Raw genomic sequence first — 22,178 nt, 5'->3', positions numbered from 1 at the left:
CTTTCCCTGGCTTTCCAGGCGCTGGTGGAGCAGCGTGACCTCTGGATGTAAATACCTCTGCTAATCCATGCAGTAAGCTTCACGGGTCCTGATCTGCCGCCGCATAGGTGATGCCTGCAGTTTGAATGGACAAGTTCAAATCCAAGGGGATACATTAGGAAACTCAATTGTGGCCATTAGTCGAACACAGCTCTCCAATTCAGATTTATTAGTAATTAAGTTGATATTTTGATCTCCATCAGTCTCTCTCTTGTGTCTACTTCTCAACTGGTTTCAGATATAGGAAGGGAAAAGAGTTTATTGTTAGTTGGTGACCTGGAATGCTGACTTCGAGCCATGGGTATGGAATTCTTCTGGGATGTTTCTTATTTGAGTGTCAGAAAATCCAGTCTTCTCATTTTTGGAGTAATAATAACACTACTTTTTCTGATTAGTTATTTATTTATTAATTTATTCAATGACTATTAATTGAGTATAATATATGCTGTAGACATGTGCTGAATACACAGTGGTCAGCAAAAATAGACGTGACTCATATAATAAATAATCAAATATAAAATTAGATTATTCTGAGTGCTATTAAAGAGAGGGACAGAAGGTCACCTTCCATGAAAACTGATAATAAAGGGGATTTGATTTAATTGAGGAGATCAACAAGGGCTTCTCTGAGGAAGCAATTCTTAATCAGAGGAATGAATTGGTATTAACCAGTTGAAGGGAGAAAGACTATTCTAGGAACATGCAAAGGCCCTGAGACAGGAAGGAGCATGGCAAGTACAAGGGAATTAAAAGAGTCCGGAGCAGATTGAGGAGGAGGAAATAAAGGGATGTTTTAGATGAGGTTAGAGAGATAGGTAGGGGCCAATTCATGCAAAACCTGGAAAGCCACAGTAAGTAAGGAGTTTGGTCTTTATCTTCAGAATGATGTTTTAACTCCCCAGGCCCTTGAGACTCCCCGAATTCCTGCCCTGCTTCTCAGTCTTTCAGCTGTGCTCAGACTATGCGGCTTTGTTACTGAAGGTCTGAATCTCCCCTCAGAGTTTCAGATTCAGCAGATCTGGGGTGAACCCTGATGATTTGTAGTCCTACAAGGTCCCCTGTGCCACTGCTCCCTCGGTGTCCACACTTTAAGAACCACCGTTCTAGGGAAAAGGCAGCTTTACACGGGCTTCCTGCCTCTCTGGGACATCGACAGCATGATTTCTCACTGCCTCGGTAACTTCCCAATGTCCTTAAAGTGACGTTTCTTTTCACATGCTGCATATGGCCAGAGAGAGGGTTGTTCTGAAACACCTACTTTGCTGTTGCCAGAAGAAAATCTTCCAAACTAACAATGACGGCTAACGCTTACGGAGAGCGTATTGTGTGTCGCACTGGGGTTGGCATGGCTGTTGATTGAGCAACTCTAGGGGGCGTCATTCCCATTGTGTTTTATACGACTGGTGGCACAGTACTGGTTAAGGTGTGCAGGGCAGCGGCCCAGCGTAGCTGGCTGCCATGCACTGAACTCGATATGTATGATGTCACGAATCCCACGAACTTTCTATTACCCTTATTTGCAGATGAGCAAACTGATACTTTGAATCACTTTCCTTCTGTGGTGTGTCAACGGCTAAGACTATTTCTTGACGTGTGGGAAACAAAGTCTGCATTAAGCCTCTGAACTTTCCACTCTCCCTATCTGTGAAATGGGCACAGTCGTATTTATTCTCCACCTCAGAGCTGGGTAGAGTGAATTAATGAAGCAGGAGGCTGAAACTCCTGAGAGTTTTGGGGAGAAGAGAATTACCTTTCATTATCGTGATCCTGTTCAAGAAAGTGATTTTGTTAGGAAGGTGTAAACACCTCCAGTTGTTAAGCGAGCAATTGAAGACAACCAGCGAAGCAGAGCTAAGGCCAACGCAGGTGTTTCAAATGGCCCTGCAGAGTGATGGGAAGAGGCAGTCGCTTTTCAAATGGCACCCTGCTTTAAAAAGCAACAGCTTCCCCCACTGAGGCGTGTAAGAGCAAGTTTCTCCTCCCCCAGTTTTCCTCCTTCCCTTAAGGACGGCAGGTGTTCAAGTCATTCCTTCTCTCATTTCTTCTCCTTCCTCAATGACTAACTACAAAGTGCTAATTTAAAAAGTAAGGGTTTGGAGAGCACCTAGATCCTTCAGGCATTGTTATTGCAACATAAAACGCTTTACTTAGAGGTTATAGGTTCAAATCTAGGCTGGGTCAGTAGCGACCACACGTCTGATAGCTGGCCATATGTTGGCTGTTTCACAGTTCACGTGAGATGAATTGATGGCCTCAGCTTGCCCACCAGGACACATCAGAACGGGTGCTGCCAGACATTGGCTGGCACTTGGCACAGAGGCCAAGACCCCAATTGGAAGCTTTCGCCCTACGAGGTCCCTTCTTAGAGAACGTGCACATGGGACAAGGGAAAAAGTGCAAGAGTTGCCTGGGAGAGAGAGCAAGAGTCATTGTCTTATCCTTCCATCTGCTTGATTACAAAGAAGATGCCTCTTTTCAGACCTAGGGAAGGAGTTGACTTCCTGGTTTGTCAGAAACTTTATCCAGCAGAGGCGAGCTGGCGATTGCCAGTGGTAAATGAGCAGGTGATGTTGTATGGAGGAACATTGCTCTTGTTCTCTTGACTAAAGAGAGGACCAGACTGGAGAACACGCAGGAAGGTGATAGGACAGGGAAGAATGGGCAGGAACCTCTAGAAAGGTAGACACCTCCATTTCTTCTTTGCATGTGTAATCAATCACGTGAGCCTCAGAGGTCTGAAGAAGCAAGCAGTAGGATGTCCCGTTGCTTCGCTTTTGCCTGACTGTCTCCCAGCTGGAATCACGCTCCCTGTAGCCAGGCCAGGTCTCCATCTGTGCTCTCGTTATGTCCCACGGGGTCAATGTCAAGGATGGGTATGACACGGACACCCCCATCCTCCACTAAGGGTACTCTTACTGCCATCTCTGGGTCTAGGCATTCCCAGACTGGTTTTGGCTCAGAAAACAGACCAAACAAGGGCAGTTGAGTGGTTGTTGTTGTTGTTTTTAGTCTGAAAGTAGTCATTTATTAAATGACAAAATTACAAAAAATAATACCTTAGGTATTATATAGGTACCTTAGTTCATCCTTCTAATAATCCTATTGATCTGGTCTTCCCTGTGGCCAGCATCTCCACCTTCTACAAAATGGGTGGCCATTTTCTTCATTCCCCCTCATGGAGAAGATCATTTGAAGGGCCATAAGAAGTTGTTTGCTTCTTTGGAACATTTTCCAACAGTACAGATCTCATGAATTAGATCCTCCAAGCAGATGATGTTTACAAAGATATTGAGCAAATCAATGTGTTCTCTGTCAGGGCAATTCACTTCTTGTTGATTTGCCGTAACCATGCTTATAGATCAATTCATTCACCAACTTCAGGTGTGGGTCACCCCCATGCTAAATATGGCTCCACAATCCTTAGCATGTTAGCTGAAGCCTTGTGGAGCTTAACAAAGGTGCCACTGAGGATCTGGCAAGGGTGAAGAAGCCACAACATCTTTTGAACCTTTGGGCTCACACCACTGCTACCTCCGATCCTGATGACAAACGCCAGTGTGGGTTCCGCAGGCACAGAGAAGTAGCCAGCTTCTCTTGCCATCCTCACCATTTGCTACGCTTAGCTTTTCATAGATAAGCTTCCTCCCTGCCTTTCCTTTTTTTTTTTTTTAAAGATTTATTTATTTATTTATTTATTTATTTATTTATTTATTTGACAGAGAGAGAGAGAGAGAGACAGCCAGAGAGAGAGGGAACACAACCAGGGGGAGTGGGAGAGGAAGAAGCAGGCTCATAGCGGAGGAGCCTGATGTGGGGCTTGATCCCAGAACGCCGGGATCACACCCTGAGCCGAAGGCAGACGCTTAACGACTGAGCCACCCAGGCGCGCCCTCCCTGCCTTTCGAAGCATCTTTTGGGCAAACATCTTCCTCAGATGCTTGATCTTCAACTCTGCAAAATTCCTTTGCTTTTTCTTAAAGGTTTCTGGCACAGCAGGAACCTTCTTTTTCTTCCCTTCTGCACCCTCCTTGGTTGCAGCCGGAAAAGAGGGAGGGCAGTTGAGTTTTAAGCTCCACTTTTTGTTTTCATTTACTGCGTTATCCCTATTGCCAAAGTCCTTGCCTGAATCCAAGGGCAACTTATTAAGTATCAGGTCCTTTCCTGACTTTTGTCGGAACCATGGATCTTCAACACACTGTCAATAGAATCTAATATGGCGGGATATAAATATCAGGGGCCAGTGTGTGACTGAAGTTCAGGTGGTAGTAGTGAAGGACATGGACTGTTCTGTCCAGCAGTCTGCTGGTGGAAGAACAAGACAAAGTGATGGGGTAGGGAAGGAGTTTGCAGGGAGGTTTGTTAGAACAAGGGAGGAATCATGCATATATTTTCAGTTTGAGAGATGGTGAAGAGGGAGAATAAAAATGCATGAGACAAAGGGGGAATGAACCACAAGAGACTATGGACTCTGGGAAACAAACTGAGGGCGTTAGAGGGGAGGGGAGGGGATAGGCCGGTGTTGGGTATTAAGGAGGGCACGTATTGCATGGTGCACTGGGTGTTATATGCAAGTAATGAATCATGGAAGTTTACATCAAAAACTAGGGATGTACTGTATGGTGACTAACATAATATAATAAAAAATTATTATAAAAAAATGCACGAGACAGAAGGGGAACTACTTTTTGGCCAAGCGCCAAAGGTGGGTAGAAAGGAAAGGAATCAACTGCAAAGGGAGAAGAGGAATTCCTGAAGATGAGGGCTGGGGGCAGAAAAGGGCACCATTGTGGATACACTTCAGATGTGGAGACGGTGGCCCTAGGCTCTTCATCGACGATGTGCTCTCTTTGTGCGTTAGAAAACTCTTCCCTGAGAGGTGGCTGGGAACCTGAGGGATGTGGCCAAGATGTGGGGAAAGGGAAAGGAGGCCACAGGGGGACAGGAGTGGAGGGCTGCTGGCGGGGCTGGGCTCAGATGGATTCGCACCCTCTGTGTTTTAGTATCATTTCCAAAGCCGTGCACCGTGGCTTGGCTTTCAGTCATGCAGCGGGGACCCCTGCTCTATACTACAGGAGGTTTGACATGAAAATTGGAGAGAAAGCAGATTATAGAGAATTCCGCCCACTATATACATGGAATGGGGGGGGGGGAGACCAAACGAGATTGTCAAAAAGTTTTCAAAGAACTTTCCAAAAAAACTTTTTCTCTGATTTAAGTCAAACAGCATGGAAAATAATAATATGGCGTTCAAGTTCCATTGTCTCTGTTGGGGGTGATGCTTGAAGAAAAAGAAAGTGTGTTCTGTTGTTAGTCATATTTTAATTGGTCACAATGTGAGGCAAAAGTTCAAAACTAAATGCTGGAAATATCTCCCCTCTGGAACATTCAATTAAAATCTGTGGGGGGAAAAGCTTCAAAATGACAGCCAGAGAATAACAACAACAACAGCAAAAGTCCCCGTTAACCTGGATTTGAGGGAGGCTGATGACTTGAAATGAGTCAAGTGTGTGTGTGTGTGTGTGTGTGTGTGTGTGTGTGTGTGTGTGTGTGTTGGGGGGTGTCGGTGGGGGGCTGCAGTGGTTATCTGGCCACTTCTAGCGAAGACTCAGCCTAGCCTGGGTGTTTAGCATTATGAGCCCTGCAAGTGTGTTTTGCTCTGAGTGAAAGTGTGATGTGGACAGAATTCATCTTCGTCATCTGAAGTTCTGTCTTTCCAGGCTCTTTCTTACCCTTCGAAGTTCCTGCTTCCAACCCTTGGGAATATCCGGTATCTTCTCCCATGCCTTCACTCAGACAGGATTTGAAATGCATTCACACTAAGGTAAAAATAACTGAAGATAGAAAAGATCAGTTACTTATCCCAGGAGTATTAGCACTTTAATAAGGTAGGTCTTAGGTAAAATAAATGTTACTGAACTCCGAAATAGCATCACACGGAGAGGAGCCTATTCTGCTTATTTATAAAAGGCATTTTGAGACCATCCCACACTCCCGCCAGCAAGAATCCTATGTGGGATAGCTCATAGGATTGCTTGAGTCCTAGAGGGAACTTAGACATTTTAACATACTGTATTGATTAAGATCATGTCAAAATCACCATCCTAAGAACTGGAGGTTATTATAGACAAAATGATCTACGAACTCTTGAGCATTTAACATTTCACTTGACAATTTCTTCTTGTCCTCAAAGGAGAAAATTCGTGCCTTACAGGAGGCGTTCAGGTGTGCATACATGTATGAGCATGTGCCCGTCTGGGCCCCACATCGCCGTGCGGCACACATTCACCCCGAAGTCCCAGCACTTGTGAACTCACTTGGTCCTCAAAGCCCCCCCCTGAAGAAGGTTCTATTATCTCCACATTACAAAAAAAAAAAAAAAAAGAGCCCAGACATGGAGAACTTGAGTGAGTTGCCCTAATACATGCAGCGTGCCGGTGGTGGGGCTGGGATTTGAACCCCTGGATCCATCATAGGTATGGTATCTGGGCTCTCACCACTCTGCAAGCCGGCTTTGAAACACTTGAGATGAACTTCACAGAGGAGTTGTTTCGGAACAGGTGCTGCAGGATGAGATTTCCAGGTTGGAATGGGGAAGGTAGGGTCCGGTCAGTCTGCCGCGCACGGGACGTGGCGTGGTAGAGTTGGGGGGGGGGGCGTGCAGCAGCTCAGCAAGGTGGGCGGCATTGGCTGGACATGGAGGGAGATCATGCATCCCCATCAGCCCCTGGCAGTCTGGGTTTTCATCTGTTTCCCCAGCATAATTGCAAATGGCACTTGCTTTTCCTCTCAAGAGAATGTGGGTTTGGCTGGTGCTATGTGGTGCCCTCACCCGTGGGGGCCTGTTCCTGTAGAACCTTGAGTGGTCTGCTCCAGAGGTTGCGTTTTATTCTGTGGAGTGGAAAAACAGGTTTGAGGCCCAGGATTGCGTGGGGGAAAAGACAGGAGTGGCAGAATGGAGCCCTGTCCTTACGGTACTGAAGGATCTACTTTGTAGGAGTGTTGAGAAAATGAAATTGAGTGGGCTGAGAACAGCATGGTATGCATCAAATGCTCAGTACGTACTAGTCCTCTTAGCCCTCTCTTTCCCCCTCCTTTTTCTCTTTGTCCTCTTCCTCCCCTGCCTCCTCATTCCGGCCTCCTCCATTCCTCCTCCTCCTCCTTTTTCTTCTTCTCCTGGTCATTACTGGGAGCTACAACCTGCCCCACTTTCCCCTCTGCAAACCCTCTTCCCAATCTTCTCCTGCCTGGCCTCCCTCCTTCGTCAGTCAGCAGGATCTGTGGGCTTTCAGCTGGGCAGGTCCAGGGTACGGCTGAGAAATAGAATCTGACGAGCACCTTGAGGAAGTCGGGAGGTGGGGAGGTAACGTGAGGTATGAAGATTTCCCTAGACCCTGATTTTTGAATTTTAAGAGTTCAGCACGCTCAGGGAAGGCTGTTACATTGGCTGCTTATTCAACCTCATCCTGGCAGTAGGAGGAAAAAAAAAAAACCAACAACCACTGAAAGCCCACATTTTAATGCTCACAGCTGGGAATCTGGTCAAGGTCATGTTACCAAATAAACAGCACAAAGCCGGCCGTCTAATACTAATATGTAATAGACCGAGTATCACACATCAGCATCACACATCAAACACAGCCGGCTTTTGAAGCCGATATCAAATGATGTTTCCACTCTTGATTATGTTCCCTTTGTTCTAGGGCAGTAAAAAAAGAAATGAGTGAAGAGTCCCTGGTCACATTATTTGGGGAGTTGGTAACAGCAGGCCAAACGGTGAGTAAGGGAAGGGCTGGAAAAATGTTATTATGTATTAAGCACCATCCCTGCACCAGGGACGTGGTCTAACGTTACATTAGTGCTGCCAACAGGCTTGTGAGCAGGGATTCTTATGCCCATTTTACAGGTGAGGAAGCTGTGCCCAGAGATGACAAGAGTTGACAGTCATACCAACAGTGAGTACTAGAGCTGGGATCCAAATACAAACGCTTCATAAGAACAGCCCCGTGTGTTTTGCAAGGAATGATACTCTAGTGACATCAAAATATGCATCCAGAGATAATTTCATAGTTTCGCGTTCCTGACGTTGGAGCTGCTTATGGCTTATCTCCAATTGTTAGGAGGGACACAGGCACCATGAATGAAAAATGTTGAGAGTGGAGCCATGTAGCCAGGCATGTGTGGCTAAGGTGGAAAACCTGGCAGAAGTCGGATCCTAAGCACAGCGAATAAGTGAGTGATGAGAGTATAATGCAGACTGATAGGGACTATGGAGAAAAATAAAACAGAAAAGGGTTGGAGAGTTTGGGGAGAAGCTTGATTTTATTTGAAATTAATTAATAGTAGAAATATTAAGTGAATGTCCCGTGTCCCACAGGCTTTTTGCAGGCATGGAACCTCATAGACGCTGCAGAGTAAAGTGGGTTTGAATTCTGCTTCTACTGGCAAGCTGTCTGACCTTGGGCAATGTGTACAAGCCTTTGTTTCCTTGGCTCTTACAGGGAAAGAACAGTATCCAGCCCAAAGGGTTGTTGTTGGGGTTCGGTGAGTTACTGCACATCGGTCCTGAGAGTGCCGGGTGTATGCGGTCTACCTCCGTAGAGTGCATGCCCTCATTACCATTTTTACCATTCGGCTTGTCCAGCTTCCTGCAGCAACTTTAGTGGCCCACCCACAGCTCTGGTTGTTATTCTCTCATGGCTTTAGAAGCGGATGTCCTCTCGCCTTGTCATTTATCCACATTTGGAATTCAGTTGAACTTGACTTTGACTCAGAGTCTCCTCTTCCTATGGTTGGGTTGCTCCCGCACTGTGTGCCATGATTATTTCAAACCTTCTCTTCCAGCCATCATACCCCTCACTCTGCTCTTCGGGCACACATGCGCACATAGACACACGCTCCACGAACACGACGTACACGAAACATAACTATGCCTTCACTGCTGAGAAACCATAAGGAATCAGAAAGGAGCTCCCTCAAGTTCTTGCCAGTAGATCTATAACCCCCCCTGAGTCTGTCCATCTCCCTTCTTTGCTCCCTGTGAAGTCAAGGGAAGTGTGCCTCCTGCTGAGGACCTTCCCCCACTGCACTCAGAGTCCCATCTCCTCTTACTTCTGACAAACCTTATACTACCACTTCTCTTATTTTCTTTCCAAGATTATTCCTACATACAAGTTCAAATTTAAACATCTCCACCATTCATCTTTGTCTTCTTGTTTTCCAATAAACATCTCAGCATCCATGTTGATGCTTGACCTCTCCAATCTCACTCCCATCTCAACACTTGACCCAACTGCCCTCCCAAAGTCACCAGTGACTTGCATTTTGCTAATTTCAATGTATACCGTTTGGTAGCAACCAACCTACTTGACCACCCTTTCCTTCCAGAAAAATATGTTTTCCTTCATGCTGATTTCCTGATCTTCTTCTCTTTCTCTGGTTGCTTCTCAGTCCCCTTTGCCAGTGAGTCTTCTCCCTCAGGAAATTTTAAAGTTTTTTAAATCTGCCCACTTTTCTCTGCTTCTGCAACTACTACCCCAGTCCAAAGCATTGATTTCTCCACCTTAACTGTTCAATAGGCTTTTGAATATTCTTGGCAGGACCTCTCTTGAGATGCCTGCACTGCAGTGACCACCTTCATACCTGAACTCCTTTACTGGCCTCCCTGTTTGCCTAGAATAAAATACTGTTATAGTAGTGATCCTTATCATGGCCCAGAAACCTCCGCATGTTCTCCATGGCCTCCCTCTCCAGTTTGTCTTATACTCCTCTGTCCCTGACTTTCTGCTACTGATACATTGGTTTTCTCTTTGTCCCTCAAGTAATCATGGTTTTTGTTTGTTAGTTTGTTTCCAGCATCAAGACCTTTGGGTGAGCTCATCCCTTGGTCTGAAAGCTCCTGCCCCATTCTTTGCTGAATTCCTGCTTATCCCTAAGAAAGTTTCCCGGAATGTCAGAGAACTACATCAAGTCTTTCTGTTACAGACTCTCCTGGTACTTGTACTTCTCCTTCATAATAGTTATTATAATAGACTGTTAGTGTTGTTTGGGGTCTAACCTCTATCTCTGCTGCTCGTTTGTAAGTCCATGAAGACATAGTCAAGTGTCTCTATTTCACCATGGTGCTCCCAGCATCTAGAACAGTACGTGGACCATGTGGAATAAATGAACGAGAGGAAAAACCAACTTCAGTTTTCAAAACCATTATTCCCAAGATAGACCTGCAAAGCTGTTGTACATAATATCCTTTTACTTCTAGGGGTTAAACTCACAGCTCCTGCCTTCCCTAACCCCTTCATCATCTCAACTCCCTTTTCCCATTGAGTTCAGGACTCTATCTGGATATCTACCATCACTACCACTTCTTTAAGCCCTGTTTTGATTATTTCTTTCCTAAAACCTCTCTGATTCTCATCTTCTCTATTTCAGCTATTGGTGTCACCATTTCCTTCACTTCTTTCAAGTCAAAATGAGGAAGCTTAAAAAAAGAGCATTTAGAATTCTTCTTTTTAAAAAAGATTTTATTTATTTATTTTGAGGGAGAGAGAGAAAGAGAGAGTGCATGAGAGAGTGGAGGGAGGGACAGAGGCAGGGGGGAGAGAGAATCTCAAGCAGACTCCCACTGAGGGCAGAGCCCAACAGGGGGCCCATGCTCATGACCCTGAGATCATGACCTGAGCCAAAATCAAGAGCTGGACGCTCAACAGACTGAGCCATGTAGGCCACCCCCAGAGTTCTTTTCTTTTAATTATGATAAAAGTGTATGTTCACAGTAGAAATTTGAAAAATATATTTATAGGAAAAACAAGAAAATAAAAATCAACTGTTTGTCTAGCCAGCAAATTGTAACTATTTTGGTGTATACTATTTCCAGCTTTTTCTATGCATACGCATACATTATTTTTGAAGTGTGGCTGGGTTCTGCCTTCTTTTTAAAATTAACATTTTTATTATGGGAATTTTCAAAACAGAACTATACAATTAATACTTATTAACATTTTGTCATTTTTGTTTTATCTAATTGTCTTTCTTTTTGAGTAAAGCAAATTCCCTATAACACTTCTGCATGTATCTCTAGTATTAAAAGTTTTTTAAAACCATAACTAAACGATCATTATCATACCTGACAAAATTAACAATAAATTCTCAATTTCATCTAATTAGACCATGTTTAGTTTTCTCTGATTGTCTCAAAAATATCTTTGTATGGTTAGCTTGAATTAGAATCCAAAATCTACATATTATTTATATACACAGATTTTAAAAATTGGGGACATATTATGCAAGCTGCGTGTAGTCTGCTTTTTAAACTTAAGGATATGTTATGCACAAGGATATGTTTTTCCCAGGTATTAATGATTTTTCTTTACCGATTTTAATGTCTATATAATATTCCATACTTTTTATACACAATATCTTATTGTTGGACGTTTAGATTATTTTCAATTATATCATCTATGAGTAAGTCTTTGATGTATATACATGACACATGACTGAAAAGAAATAGAGAAAACCTAGGCTCAAGGTATATAAAAATATTCATAATATTTTTGATATTGCCAAATTGTTCTCCAGAAAGGATATACCATTTACCGTCCCATAAACAGTATATTCCTTGCAGATACTGGTATTATAGTTGAATGATTAGCATTATTTTTACCCAAATAAATAGGCAAAAATAATATTTTGGGTTTTTTTTTTTAATTTTGCATACCTTAGTGTGGTGAAATATGGCTTCACACATTCAATAGACTTTCAGATTTCTGTGGAAATGTTCCTATTTATATTCTTTGTCCATTTTTCTAATTTGTTCTATTTTACTACTGATTTGTGAGGCTTTCTTTTCCTTTTTATTTTCTTTGGCAAATTTTACCAAGGTTATGCTATGAATGTTGCAAGTATTGTGTTTTTGGAGTTTGTCGTGTGCCCTTTTAGACTTATGTTTTATTTTACCCTGTCATACATATCCTTAACCAATCCTAATTTATAATTTCTCAATGTGTCAATTCCTCTTTCAACTCACAACTCTGTGACTCTGACCGAACTTATCAACAGCTCTTCCCTCGGACTGATTTTCAAAAAAATCTCCATTCTCTTTTCTAGTTCATTGTGAAGGCTGCTGCCTAATGAATATTTCTATAGCCACTTCTCCATCCATGACTTGACAAATGGCTTTTTGTTGCATAGCAGATGAAACCTAAATTCCTCAGCCCAGTATTTAGTAATTTCCACAGTTTAACTTAGACTCCTTTTCTAAACTTATTTCCAATTCATTTTGCACAGGAGCCATCCATGGCAGCCTGAAAGATGTCCTCACTCTTCGCATCAGACAACTCGTCTACCATGTTCTTGCTCACCCTCCTTTCAAAGCTCGCTGCGGTCCAAACCTCTCCATCTTCAAGGTCCATCCTCCAGTCCGATATACTCTGTGAAGTTTCTGCTGGGGAGTTGCCTCAGCCCAGAGATCTCTTCTTCCTCCCTTCGTAAATACTTACCATTAGCTCCATGTTTTTTTAGAATCTTCTAGTTGCTCAACTATTTAATTTTGGTTTCCTAAAAAAAAAAAAAAAGTGTGATTCCTTCTATGAGAGCAGGTGCTGTGTCATCTTGTTTTGATCCTTCTGTGGTTCATGGGCACGACCCAGGTCTGGACACCAAATTCATGATGACTTGACTCTACATGCGAGAATGGCATTCCTTACCTGCCAAGGGCAGAACAGGGACTTTGAAATCATTTTCCCTTGTAGTGATAAAAATAGTCACAGAACATGTATGATCTTTAACCTCACCTTCCTTTTGACTCGTTTCACACATGTAAACCACGAGTGATTGAAGTACATCTTCATTCAGTGAGAGTGGAATAGAATTTTCATTTGTACTCAAAGCTAACAGACTCACTGAAAGCAATTTAGTGATCTCAGTGGATGGACCTGTTGTATGGAAAGGCAACCAACCGATGGGGAGTATCCCTATCTTAGACAGGGGAGGGGAAAATATGAAATTCAATCTGTTGCTTTAAAAAGCTGAACGATAAACTCAAGATGACGTTCACAGAAGCTGTATTTCCATTGTTAGGGGAAAAAAAAAACAAGACAGATGAACTCAACCCTCATGTTAAACACACAGGTAAAAAAGAGAATCCATTTGTTTATGCTCACATCGGAGGAGAACATTGAAAGTCAAGGGTGTATGTCCAGTGGTTTTGCAAAGAGGTGCCTCCTGGGGACCGTGACAATCAATGTTGCCCATAGAAAGTCACTGTCTTTGCTACAGTGAAGGACAAATCGTCTCCCACTGGTCTGCTTTTCAAGATTCCATGATGAACTCTACTCCTGGAAATGTCTGAATCAAAACATTTTATTTTGTATCTTAACTCTAAGTACAGCCTTCTAAAAGTATGAGATAATCGCCCTGGCTCTATGGCGGGTTTTCCAAGAAATTATTTGGATGACTTATTTTATCAGAGTGCGTGTTGTTTTGTTTACTGATGTATCCTCATACTTTAATAAGTGCCTGGCGGAGAGTAGGTGCCCTATAAATATTTTTTGAGTTTAACTGAGTTGTACATATGTATGTTAATGGGAAGAAAGAAAAAGAAAAAGCACGTGCTTACTCCCTGTGCTATAATGTTCCAAGTAATAACCTACTGATAATAATGGTAGTTTTCCACTCACAAAGTTCTTTCACCACCCATCCGCTCATTCAGTGGATATTTATTGGGCTTTGATTATGTATCAGGCACTGTCTGCATGTGTTTACAATCTAGGAAAAATAGGCAAATAAACAGACCAATACAAAACATATGTCAGATACAGTGGTAATCAAAGGGGGCTTAAGAAGGACAGGCACGCCAGTCACGGAGGCTTGGGGATGGTCTCCCCCAGGAGGTGGTGCAAGCTGAGACTGGGGGAGAAGCCCTACTCAAGGGACTGGGGCAGAGGGAAAAGGAAAGAGATAGGCCTGCTCCAGGGCCTGTCTATAAAATCCTCAACCTGCTCTTCCTCAAGCATCTGCCCCCAACGGCTTCCCATTGGTGGTGAGATGGGGCTGGTCCGCCATGGGATAAGTGGTTCCCAGATAAGCAGTTGACACCCTTGCTGATGTGGTGCTCCCATCCCTGGGCAGGGGAGGCTTTGAGGGAGCACCTGATGAGTGTCTTTCCTTGTGTAACTAGTCTGTCACCACCTCCCCATCGGGGGCTTGCTGAAAGCCCAGTCCAACAGCTATGGCCCTCAGGACTCTGCTGCGTGCTGGTAAGCATGCTTCTGTCCCTGCCCCAGCACCACAGGGTCACCCTGCTGCTGTCACTTCTTCAAATATATCATTTGCTCCCTGCCCCAGTCTCCTAAGTGCAAGCAGGCCAGTGTCACTAGGGTGACTCCCATCCTTTACTCTATTTCTGGAAGGATGGACTTCTTTCCTGGGCTCCCCTCCTCTGGGGGACCAGTTGAAGCTCTCTGGTTCCCTCTTGTCTCAGCTTGCATCTAGAGGACCAGCTCTACAAGTACTGTATGTGGGCCCTGATTCACTGCCTGTGGAATCAAGAATGTATTACAATGAAGGCCATTATTGAGTGAGTACTGACTATGTACCAGGGATTTTGCAATCATGATCTCTAGTGATATGAACAACCCTGCAAAGCAATTACCAGTATTAGGTGAGAAAACTGAGACCTAAAGCAGTTTAATAATGTGCCCAGGGTCATTTTAAGGTCTAGACTTAGGATTCAAATTCTGGTGCATCTCTCTTCAAAGCTATGGTCTTTCTAGAATGTCATGTGACTACCCACCCACCCCATCATACTCCTAATGCCTTATTTCCCAGGCAATCCTCCAATGGAAACTTTCACTTTCTATACCATCCGTCTTCCTGTAGTGGCAGGAAGGAGGTTTCTGTCTCCAGATTGTCTGATACAGACCCTGACGCACAGTGCCTACCCCTCCGGGACACTGGGGCGCACTCTCTCATGGTCAGCCTCTCCTCCCTCCGCTTAACTCTTAGAAACAGTGGCAGATTATAGCTTTGTAATGCCTTTAAACTCTTGGGTTTATTATTAAATGGTTGTGATACACTAGGTACTAGGAATGCAAAGAGATGCACTTCACCCTCAAATCCAGTCAGAGAGCCAGATTCAAGGTCAAATAATGGCAATATAATATCAAAAATGCAACAGTTGGATTATGTATAAGGGACAGTGGTAAGAGAGAGGTAAAACCAACTCTGCTTCGGGAGTCCGGGAGAATTCACTAGGAAGATGATGCTTAGGTGGACCATGAGGTATGAGTAGGAGTTTGGTGGGCACCTAAGGGAGGGACAGGACATCGGAGACAGAGGGAGTTAGAGTCGCTCTTGGGGTCCTATCCTGGCTTAGCCAACATCACTGGCACATGCAGGGAAAAGACACTTGGCCCCTCTAGGTCTCAGTCTCCCCTTTACAGGGAAGACATGTTGTGAAAGCTACCCATAGACCTTCGATAAATAAGATCCTTTCTGGAGGAAAGAGTGGTGCTACAGCAGAAAAACCTGGGAGAGTGTCCTTGCTTCCTCAGATGAGCAAGCATGAAACTCCTTGTCTCTGCAGTGGGCAGGGCATTCGCCCTTTCACGCCTCCGGGAGTCCGTTCAGTAGATGAACTGTGTGCGTGTTGGTGGGATTGAGTCACAGCTGACTGTTGCCATCGGTTCTGCGCTTGTCCCAGGGACACAGGGGCACCCAGGCCACCCAGCAGCCAGCTAGGAGAAAAAGGGAAAGTAGTCTTTCCCTCTCTTCCTCTGTTACAGGGATTCTGTGAATGCTGAATGTGGGAAATGTAGCCAGGCAAAAGGCAGCAAAAGGTAATGTTTTTAAATAACATTTCTGTATCTAATTACAAAAGTAACACATATCCATTGTAGGAAAGGTTGAAAAGTAGCAGGGAAGAAAAGAGTACTTCTCAGTTCTTTACTACTACTACTATGTCACTATTCCGTCCTTCATGCCTGTGTCTTAGAAAACTAGACAGAGAGTAACAGTGTGCTCCCCATACTCTTTGAGCCTATCTTTTTCACTGACTAGTGTGATGAAACATATCCTTAGCGCTCATCTGGTGTATTATTTTTAATGGCTTCATAATATTCTGTATATTAAATGGCTTCTTCATGATTTATTTAAGCAGCCTGCTATCACTGAGCATGGAGATTATTTCTGAATTTTTCCCAACCATAAACAACACTGTGATGGACATCTTGTGGCTAAGTCTTTGTGCACATGAATGATTACTCTGGTCCTGTCTTCTGTGAGGTGGTGTGGACAGCAGCTTTGTTTAAGGAGTTGCCTCCTCAGTTGCCTGGCCAAGCCGAGATCTCGTGGTGGGATGGTACCATCAGAGGAAGAGAGGGTCCTCGGCAATTGTTCATGCCACCAGGCTTCTGCTCAGTGCTTTGGAAAACTAGAAAGAGACCCCACCCAGGCTGCATCTTTGGTCTAAAATCTACTGCGGGTAGATTCTGGAATTGGCTCTTGAGGGACAGAGCAAAGCACAGTCCTCGGGATGTGAACACTAGGTAGAGAAAGGGCCTCGAACGTGCCGTGTGGAGATGGATTCTCAGCACGCCAGCTCGGCTAGGTGACCTCCTAGGTCCTTTTCATCTGGAATTCCGGTGATGAGTGCAGCCGGTTTTAGAGCGTGACCAGACTCAGAACACAAACATTTAACAATGAAAGCAGCCTCTGTGGAGTCACAGGCACGTCCTCCTTCTCTACAGCCTGAAACCCACCTCTGTTCTCCCTGAGGTTTGGGGTGGGCTGCCTCCCGTCCTTGGTCTCCTTGGCTGTGGGAAGCTCCGTCTTCCCACAGTAACTGCAGAAGCACATGCTAGAGCCTGCTCAGCCCAAGGGATAGAGCTTCCTCCTGGAGTCCTTCTTCCAGATCGCAAACGAGGGCATGACGCCTCACCCGGCCACCACCACCCTTTATTAACTGGTGTCCCATATAACCAGGGCACTTGGGACGGGTTCCCAGTCTTCCTGCTTCTCTTTGGAGGTTTGATAATGGGGTCCTCAGGTTTTTGGGGGGGGTTTGTTTGTTTTCACTTGGAATATAAACATTTGGCCCTGCAGGCACACAAATGAGGGTTGATACAGGCCTGGCCTGCATTTGGCCAACCCTCATTCAATGCACATTCGTTATTAGAATGGGCTACATTCACCTGCCTATCACTAAAATCTTTGAAGGCAAGAATCTTTATCTAACTTGTTTACAGCTATATCCTCAGGCATGTAGTATGCCCTCAATAAATATTTATTCATTGAATGAACAAAGTACCCACGATGGCAAGGTACTGTGCTAAATGCCAGGGAAGCAACATGGTACCATGGAAAGGCCATTGGATTTGCACTCATACAGTTCTGGGTTCCAATCTACCGTCTGGCCTCCATTTCCTCTTCTGAAAAATGGGACTCACGATGCCCACCTCTTGTGGAGGTTGCAGTGATTAAATCAGTCTGTCAAATGCCTAGCCAGGCACCAAGACACAGCAGGTCCTGAGCGAGTCCTTATCACGCTTCTTCTTCTGTGCGTTCTGGACGGTGCATCTCCCCGAGGACTGAGGCAGGCTGGGAAGATGCTGGAGAAGGGAGGGCTGGCTGCTTTCTGTTCTGCTGTCGCTCCCTTGTACCTGGTGGAGGAAACTGGCGATGCCTACACCAAGTCATCAATCTCCTTTCCGGCCCCACACCTGGAACTGGGAACTGGAAAGCATCCACTCCAGCAGCAGCTGGTTCCTCTCACAGCTACAGCCCAGACACACAGAGAATTTTGAAAAGAGAGGAGAAGGAGATTTTTGTCCCTCTCCACGAAAAAAAGAGTGAAGCCTCACTTTTATTACGTACGTTGGCTCATTGGCTTGGCAACTGACGTCGTCCTTTTATAGCGTTGCTTTGCATAAGACTGCATGATTCCAACTTATGGTACACCAGAGCTGGGTTATATTTAAAAGTCAAAGATGGAAGATGTCCATTGTCCACAGCAGAGAAGAAGGAGAAGCAACGGCATGAATCATGATTCTTTGTACACTTACATTCCCCAAACTAATTGCTTATATGCTTAAATAAAAGGCTCCATGTTGAGTACCAGTCATTAGCAAATGCAAGCTGATTACATTTCAGAAGAATGTCTGAACTTCCCAAGCCTTACATTTCACACCAGAAACTGAAGCTGAAATATTTTCATGTGGTAACACTTTTGATAGAGGCAAAATAATTTAAACAAATAATTAGCCTTGAGAATAAAAGTGTACACAAAAGCACAATTAATGAATTTACTAATTGTTCTTCCCTGCTGTGGACATTGCTCAAAGTTGAATTTTAAGCTATTATATAAATATAAACGACTGTACCAAGCCACAAAACCGGATGACTCACCATTAGTCATTAATGTTGCCTTAAAAACAAACTGGAGCTCTCAGAGAGAAAATGCGTTCACCTAGGCCGACATTATTTTGAAAATAAAGCAAGTCTTTGATGATAAACTGTTCTTTGAGTCTTTGGGAAACACACACACACACACACACACAGGAGATTTGTGGGTTTTAATGCCCTATATAAATATCAGACAGGCAACATTTACCTTATTCGAAATTCTCCATTAGCTGAACAGGAATGAATTTAGTCCGTCCTGCCACGTGGTCAAATGAGTCCGCGGTCCTTCCCTATCACACTCCTTCCCAAAATGGAATCAATGTGAGCTAAGGTGCCTTTTGTGCTTGATATCCTCCATATGTGATTGGAGGGAGCTTCATCCTCCTCCCCATCTTTCTGCTTTTCAAATTCACCTTGTCCTCTTCGTTTAATTCCCAGAGAAATAGTGTTTTCTAGATTTGCCTAGAAGGCTGCAAGCTCTAGAAATTGTAAAACAGAAACTGTTGTCATGTTTTTCCAGCCTGGGAACGAAAGTGGGAGAAAGGAACAGAGGGATATGCGCGAGTGAGGTACACTCTTGGCAGAACTGGTGTCGTTTCCTTAACCAGGACAACAAGAAATATCTTTGTATCCCTTAGGTAGTTGTTTTTAAATATGGTTCCAAAGATTGTTGTTTCTAATTTTTACATTTTATGTTAAATAACAGGACAGCACTCACCCATAAACAAGGCGCTTTAAAATAAACTTACGTGTATAAAGAATTGATCATTTATATCTCCGACTTTGGAGTCTTAAGGGACTGCATATGGCTTGACATCAGTTCATAAAGTGGAACATTCAGACAGCCATCCTTGGTGGGGTTTTCTTTCTTCTCATCGACACTCTATAGTGTGATTGATTGATCTATAATATTATGGTCTGATCTCAATAGGGACAACTGCAAATAATAAGAAGCCCGAGGATTCTGGAAGGGCTCGCAGTGATGGGATATTCTAGGGATGAGAGAAGAAGGTGAATGGTTTGACAGTGGGGCTCGGGGGTTAAAACTTTCTTCGGAAACTGCTTTATGATATTCTGCTGAATGGGAGGGGATAGGCTGTGGAGAAGCGAGGAATGGGAGGTGGAGGAGGGGTGCTGACAGCAGCACCTCTTCTCCAGCCGGAGCAAATGTCCATAATGTCCAATGTGTCCTGTTTCTAGGACAGTGGCCTGGTTCTATGGTGTGGCTAGGGCAGGGAGGGGGGCAGTGTGGTGATGTCATCTGAGGGGCTGCATGCAGGGTCCTCTCTCCCTACCGACATTAGGTTTATATTGTAAAACTCTGTCCACCTCCCCTCCCCATCCCACTCTCTACTGAGAGCTAAGGGGAGGAGACTGCAGGGAAAGAGGAGCCCCCAAGAGGGGGTCTCTTGCCACTCAGGTGGTCTCTACTGGTGGTAGTGTCGATGAGGCCATGATCTCTTTAATTTTGTCCACACTGTACATTTCTGATGATTTGGGTAATTTCAGCAGGAGAGAGGGAGGTGACTATGTGTGTGGGAGGAGGTGGAGAGGGGAGGGAGAGGGCGGTGGGGGAGGAGATCTGACTTTGAGGGGACAAAGGACACAGAATAAAGATGGGAGAAGCAGGCAAGCCAAGGTATTTTTCCATCTTTACATTTTGCCCAGGGCCATCCAAGTCCACCAGTGCAAGCCCCGGCTCCCCTGAGATCTATTGGAGAGAAATTTTTACAAGCAGAAAATCTAAGCATTGAGGGCTCTCCTCTGCCCTGTGCAGCCGGGAAGGCACCTGCAGCAGAGGCGCCCAGTGGGAGGAAAATGTCCTGGGGGCTCGGCTGTGACAGTCAGCCTCAAAGCGGGTGCAGGGGCTGTGTTTGCCCTTATCTGATGACTCCTTTACTGCTGAGTTCTGTACTCAGGATCCCAGAGGAATGACTGCCTGCCTAGGCGCCCTGTCTCCCGCCTGCACTTGGACCCTGGCTCAGTCATCTCCCATCTGTGTGACCTTGGGACAGAGGTTTTGACCTTTCCCTATCTCAATTTCCTCCTCTGTAAAGTGGGATGGCAACAGGACCTACCTTATAGACCTGCTGTAAAGATTAAATGAGATAATCAATAGAAAGCACTAGAACAGTGTCTGGTACCAAGTGTCATAAATGTTAGCTAACATCCCAATTGCTTTTCCCTCCAAAGAGTGCAAAATTCAGCCCCGTATCCAAGAGAAGAACGGATCAGAACTGCTTTGAGTGGTGGTGTTTTTTTTTTCCTGGAATGGTTTCCAGAATGATTTGGCTTCTGGAGAGGGAATTATAAGGCAGCTGAACTTCTCTGGTTCTGTCTTCGACTCATTATCGTGCAGGAGGAACACAGGTTAATCGCATAGCTAATTAAGAGATAACATTAATGGAATCTGAGTTGGTGCCCTGATAAAGCCGAGCCCTGGCAGACAAATGCTGAGGTGGAGCCAGGCCATTTATTTGAGGAGCGGCAGGGTTCCTATCAGGGCACCAACTCCGGTTCCATTAAAGTTATTGATATTACACCCCGATCTAAAACTGTAAGAAAATTCAACGAGTCTTTTTCCCCCTGTTTCTTTCTTCTGAGGCAGCCCAGCATTGGCAGTACCGGTGGAACAAATACCAGGGTCGCTAGGTGATCTGAACCCCTATGATTGAATGACGTATTTAACAACGAATTCACAAATAAATGAATGAATGAACATAAGGAAATCCATTCAGAGCAAACGCTGCTGCAATTAATATGCTGCCATGCGAAGAGGGACGTTGACAGGGCGTCCAGCAGAACCGATCCCTCCCGCATTGATCAGTTGTTTTTTTCAGGGCTTTGCCTCCGAGCAAATCAATGACGGACCCAAAGTACCATTTCTGTATTTCTCCTCGTCTCCTTGCAGTTAACCTGATGAAAGCATTTTGGAGAGTTCCTCTCCTCCTTGCTTTAATAAATTCTCTCATGGCTTCTTTAATTGTTGCTTTTTTTTTTTTTTTTTTTTTTACCTTTCTTGGGGAATAATGATCAATTACTGCGTTCAGCAAGCTGATGTCTGGCAAATTCTATTTGACATAACGCAACCATGATTTAAGGAAGAGCCATCATGCTAACTACAGGGCCGCTTCAGGAGGGGCGATGGGGATTACACTGGACCCTCCATAAAGATTGGGATGTTTTGCAATTAGCTGAGCGCGTTTCTGAGAGCCATCAGCAGTTTAAAAGATAGCCTGACCCCGGCTCAGGACGACGGCTGCAGAACGCTGTCATCGCTGGTCGTGGATCTAGTGACATCCTCACAACTCCCTGCACACAAGCTGCTGCAGCCCCTTGCCTCCGCTCCCCAGAAGCCCCCGCTGGGGCAAATTCCCTTCAGAGCCAATACGTTCCAGCAAAGGCTTTGGACCAGGTGAGGGGCCTCAGCCACTGAAGCCATGTGACTTCACTTGGCATTCCTGGGCCGAGAATGTTAAATACCAATTCCATAATGAGAAGTGAACATGGGGGCCGTCTGAGAATCACCCATCAGTAAGAGCGGACTCCTGCCCGTTAGAGGCATAACTAGAAGTCCGTCTGAGCTGTGTCCGAATGCCAGCTGGAACACGGAGACACGCCACAAAGGCAAGTTCCTCTTATTATTGTAGCTGGGATGGCCGATATGGTCCTATAGCGGGTTTTATACACCCGAGTGAAAGCCAAACGCCAAAGCGGCGCGAAGTAGAGGAAAGAAAGCACTATCC

General features: G+C 44.7%; 1 pseudogene; it reads right to left on the bottom strand.

Annotated features, from left to right (window-relative positions):
* Positions 1–3,093: 3,093 nt before the first annotated feature.
* LOC103664874 lies at positions 3,094–16,887 on the bottom strand (annotated as a pseudogene).
* Between the last annotated feature and the right edge of the window lie 5,291 nt (positions 16,888–22,178).

The sequence above is a fragment of the Ursus maritimus genome, unplaced genomic scaffold (assembly GCF_017311325.1).
Source record: "Ursus maritimus isolate PB19 unplaced genomic scaffold, ASM1731132v1 scaffold_18, whole genome shotgun sequence".
Classification (NCBI taxonomy): domain Eukaryota; kingdom Metazoa; phylum Chordata; class Mammalia; order Carnivora; family Ursidae; genus Ursus; species Ursus maritimus.
This window is presented reverse-complemented; position numbering and strand designations above follow the sequence as displayed.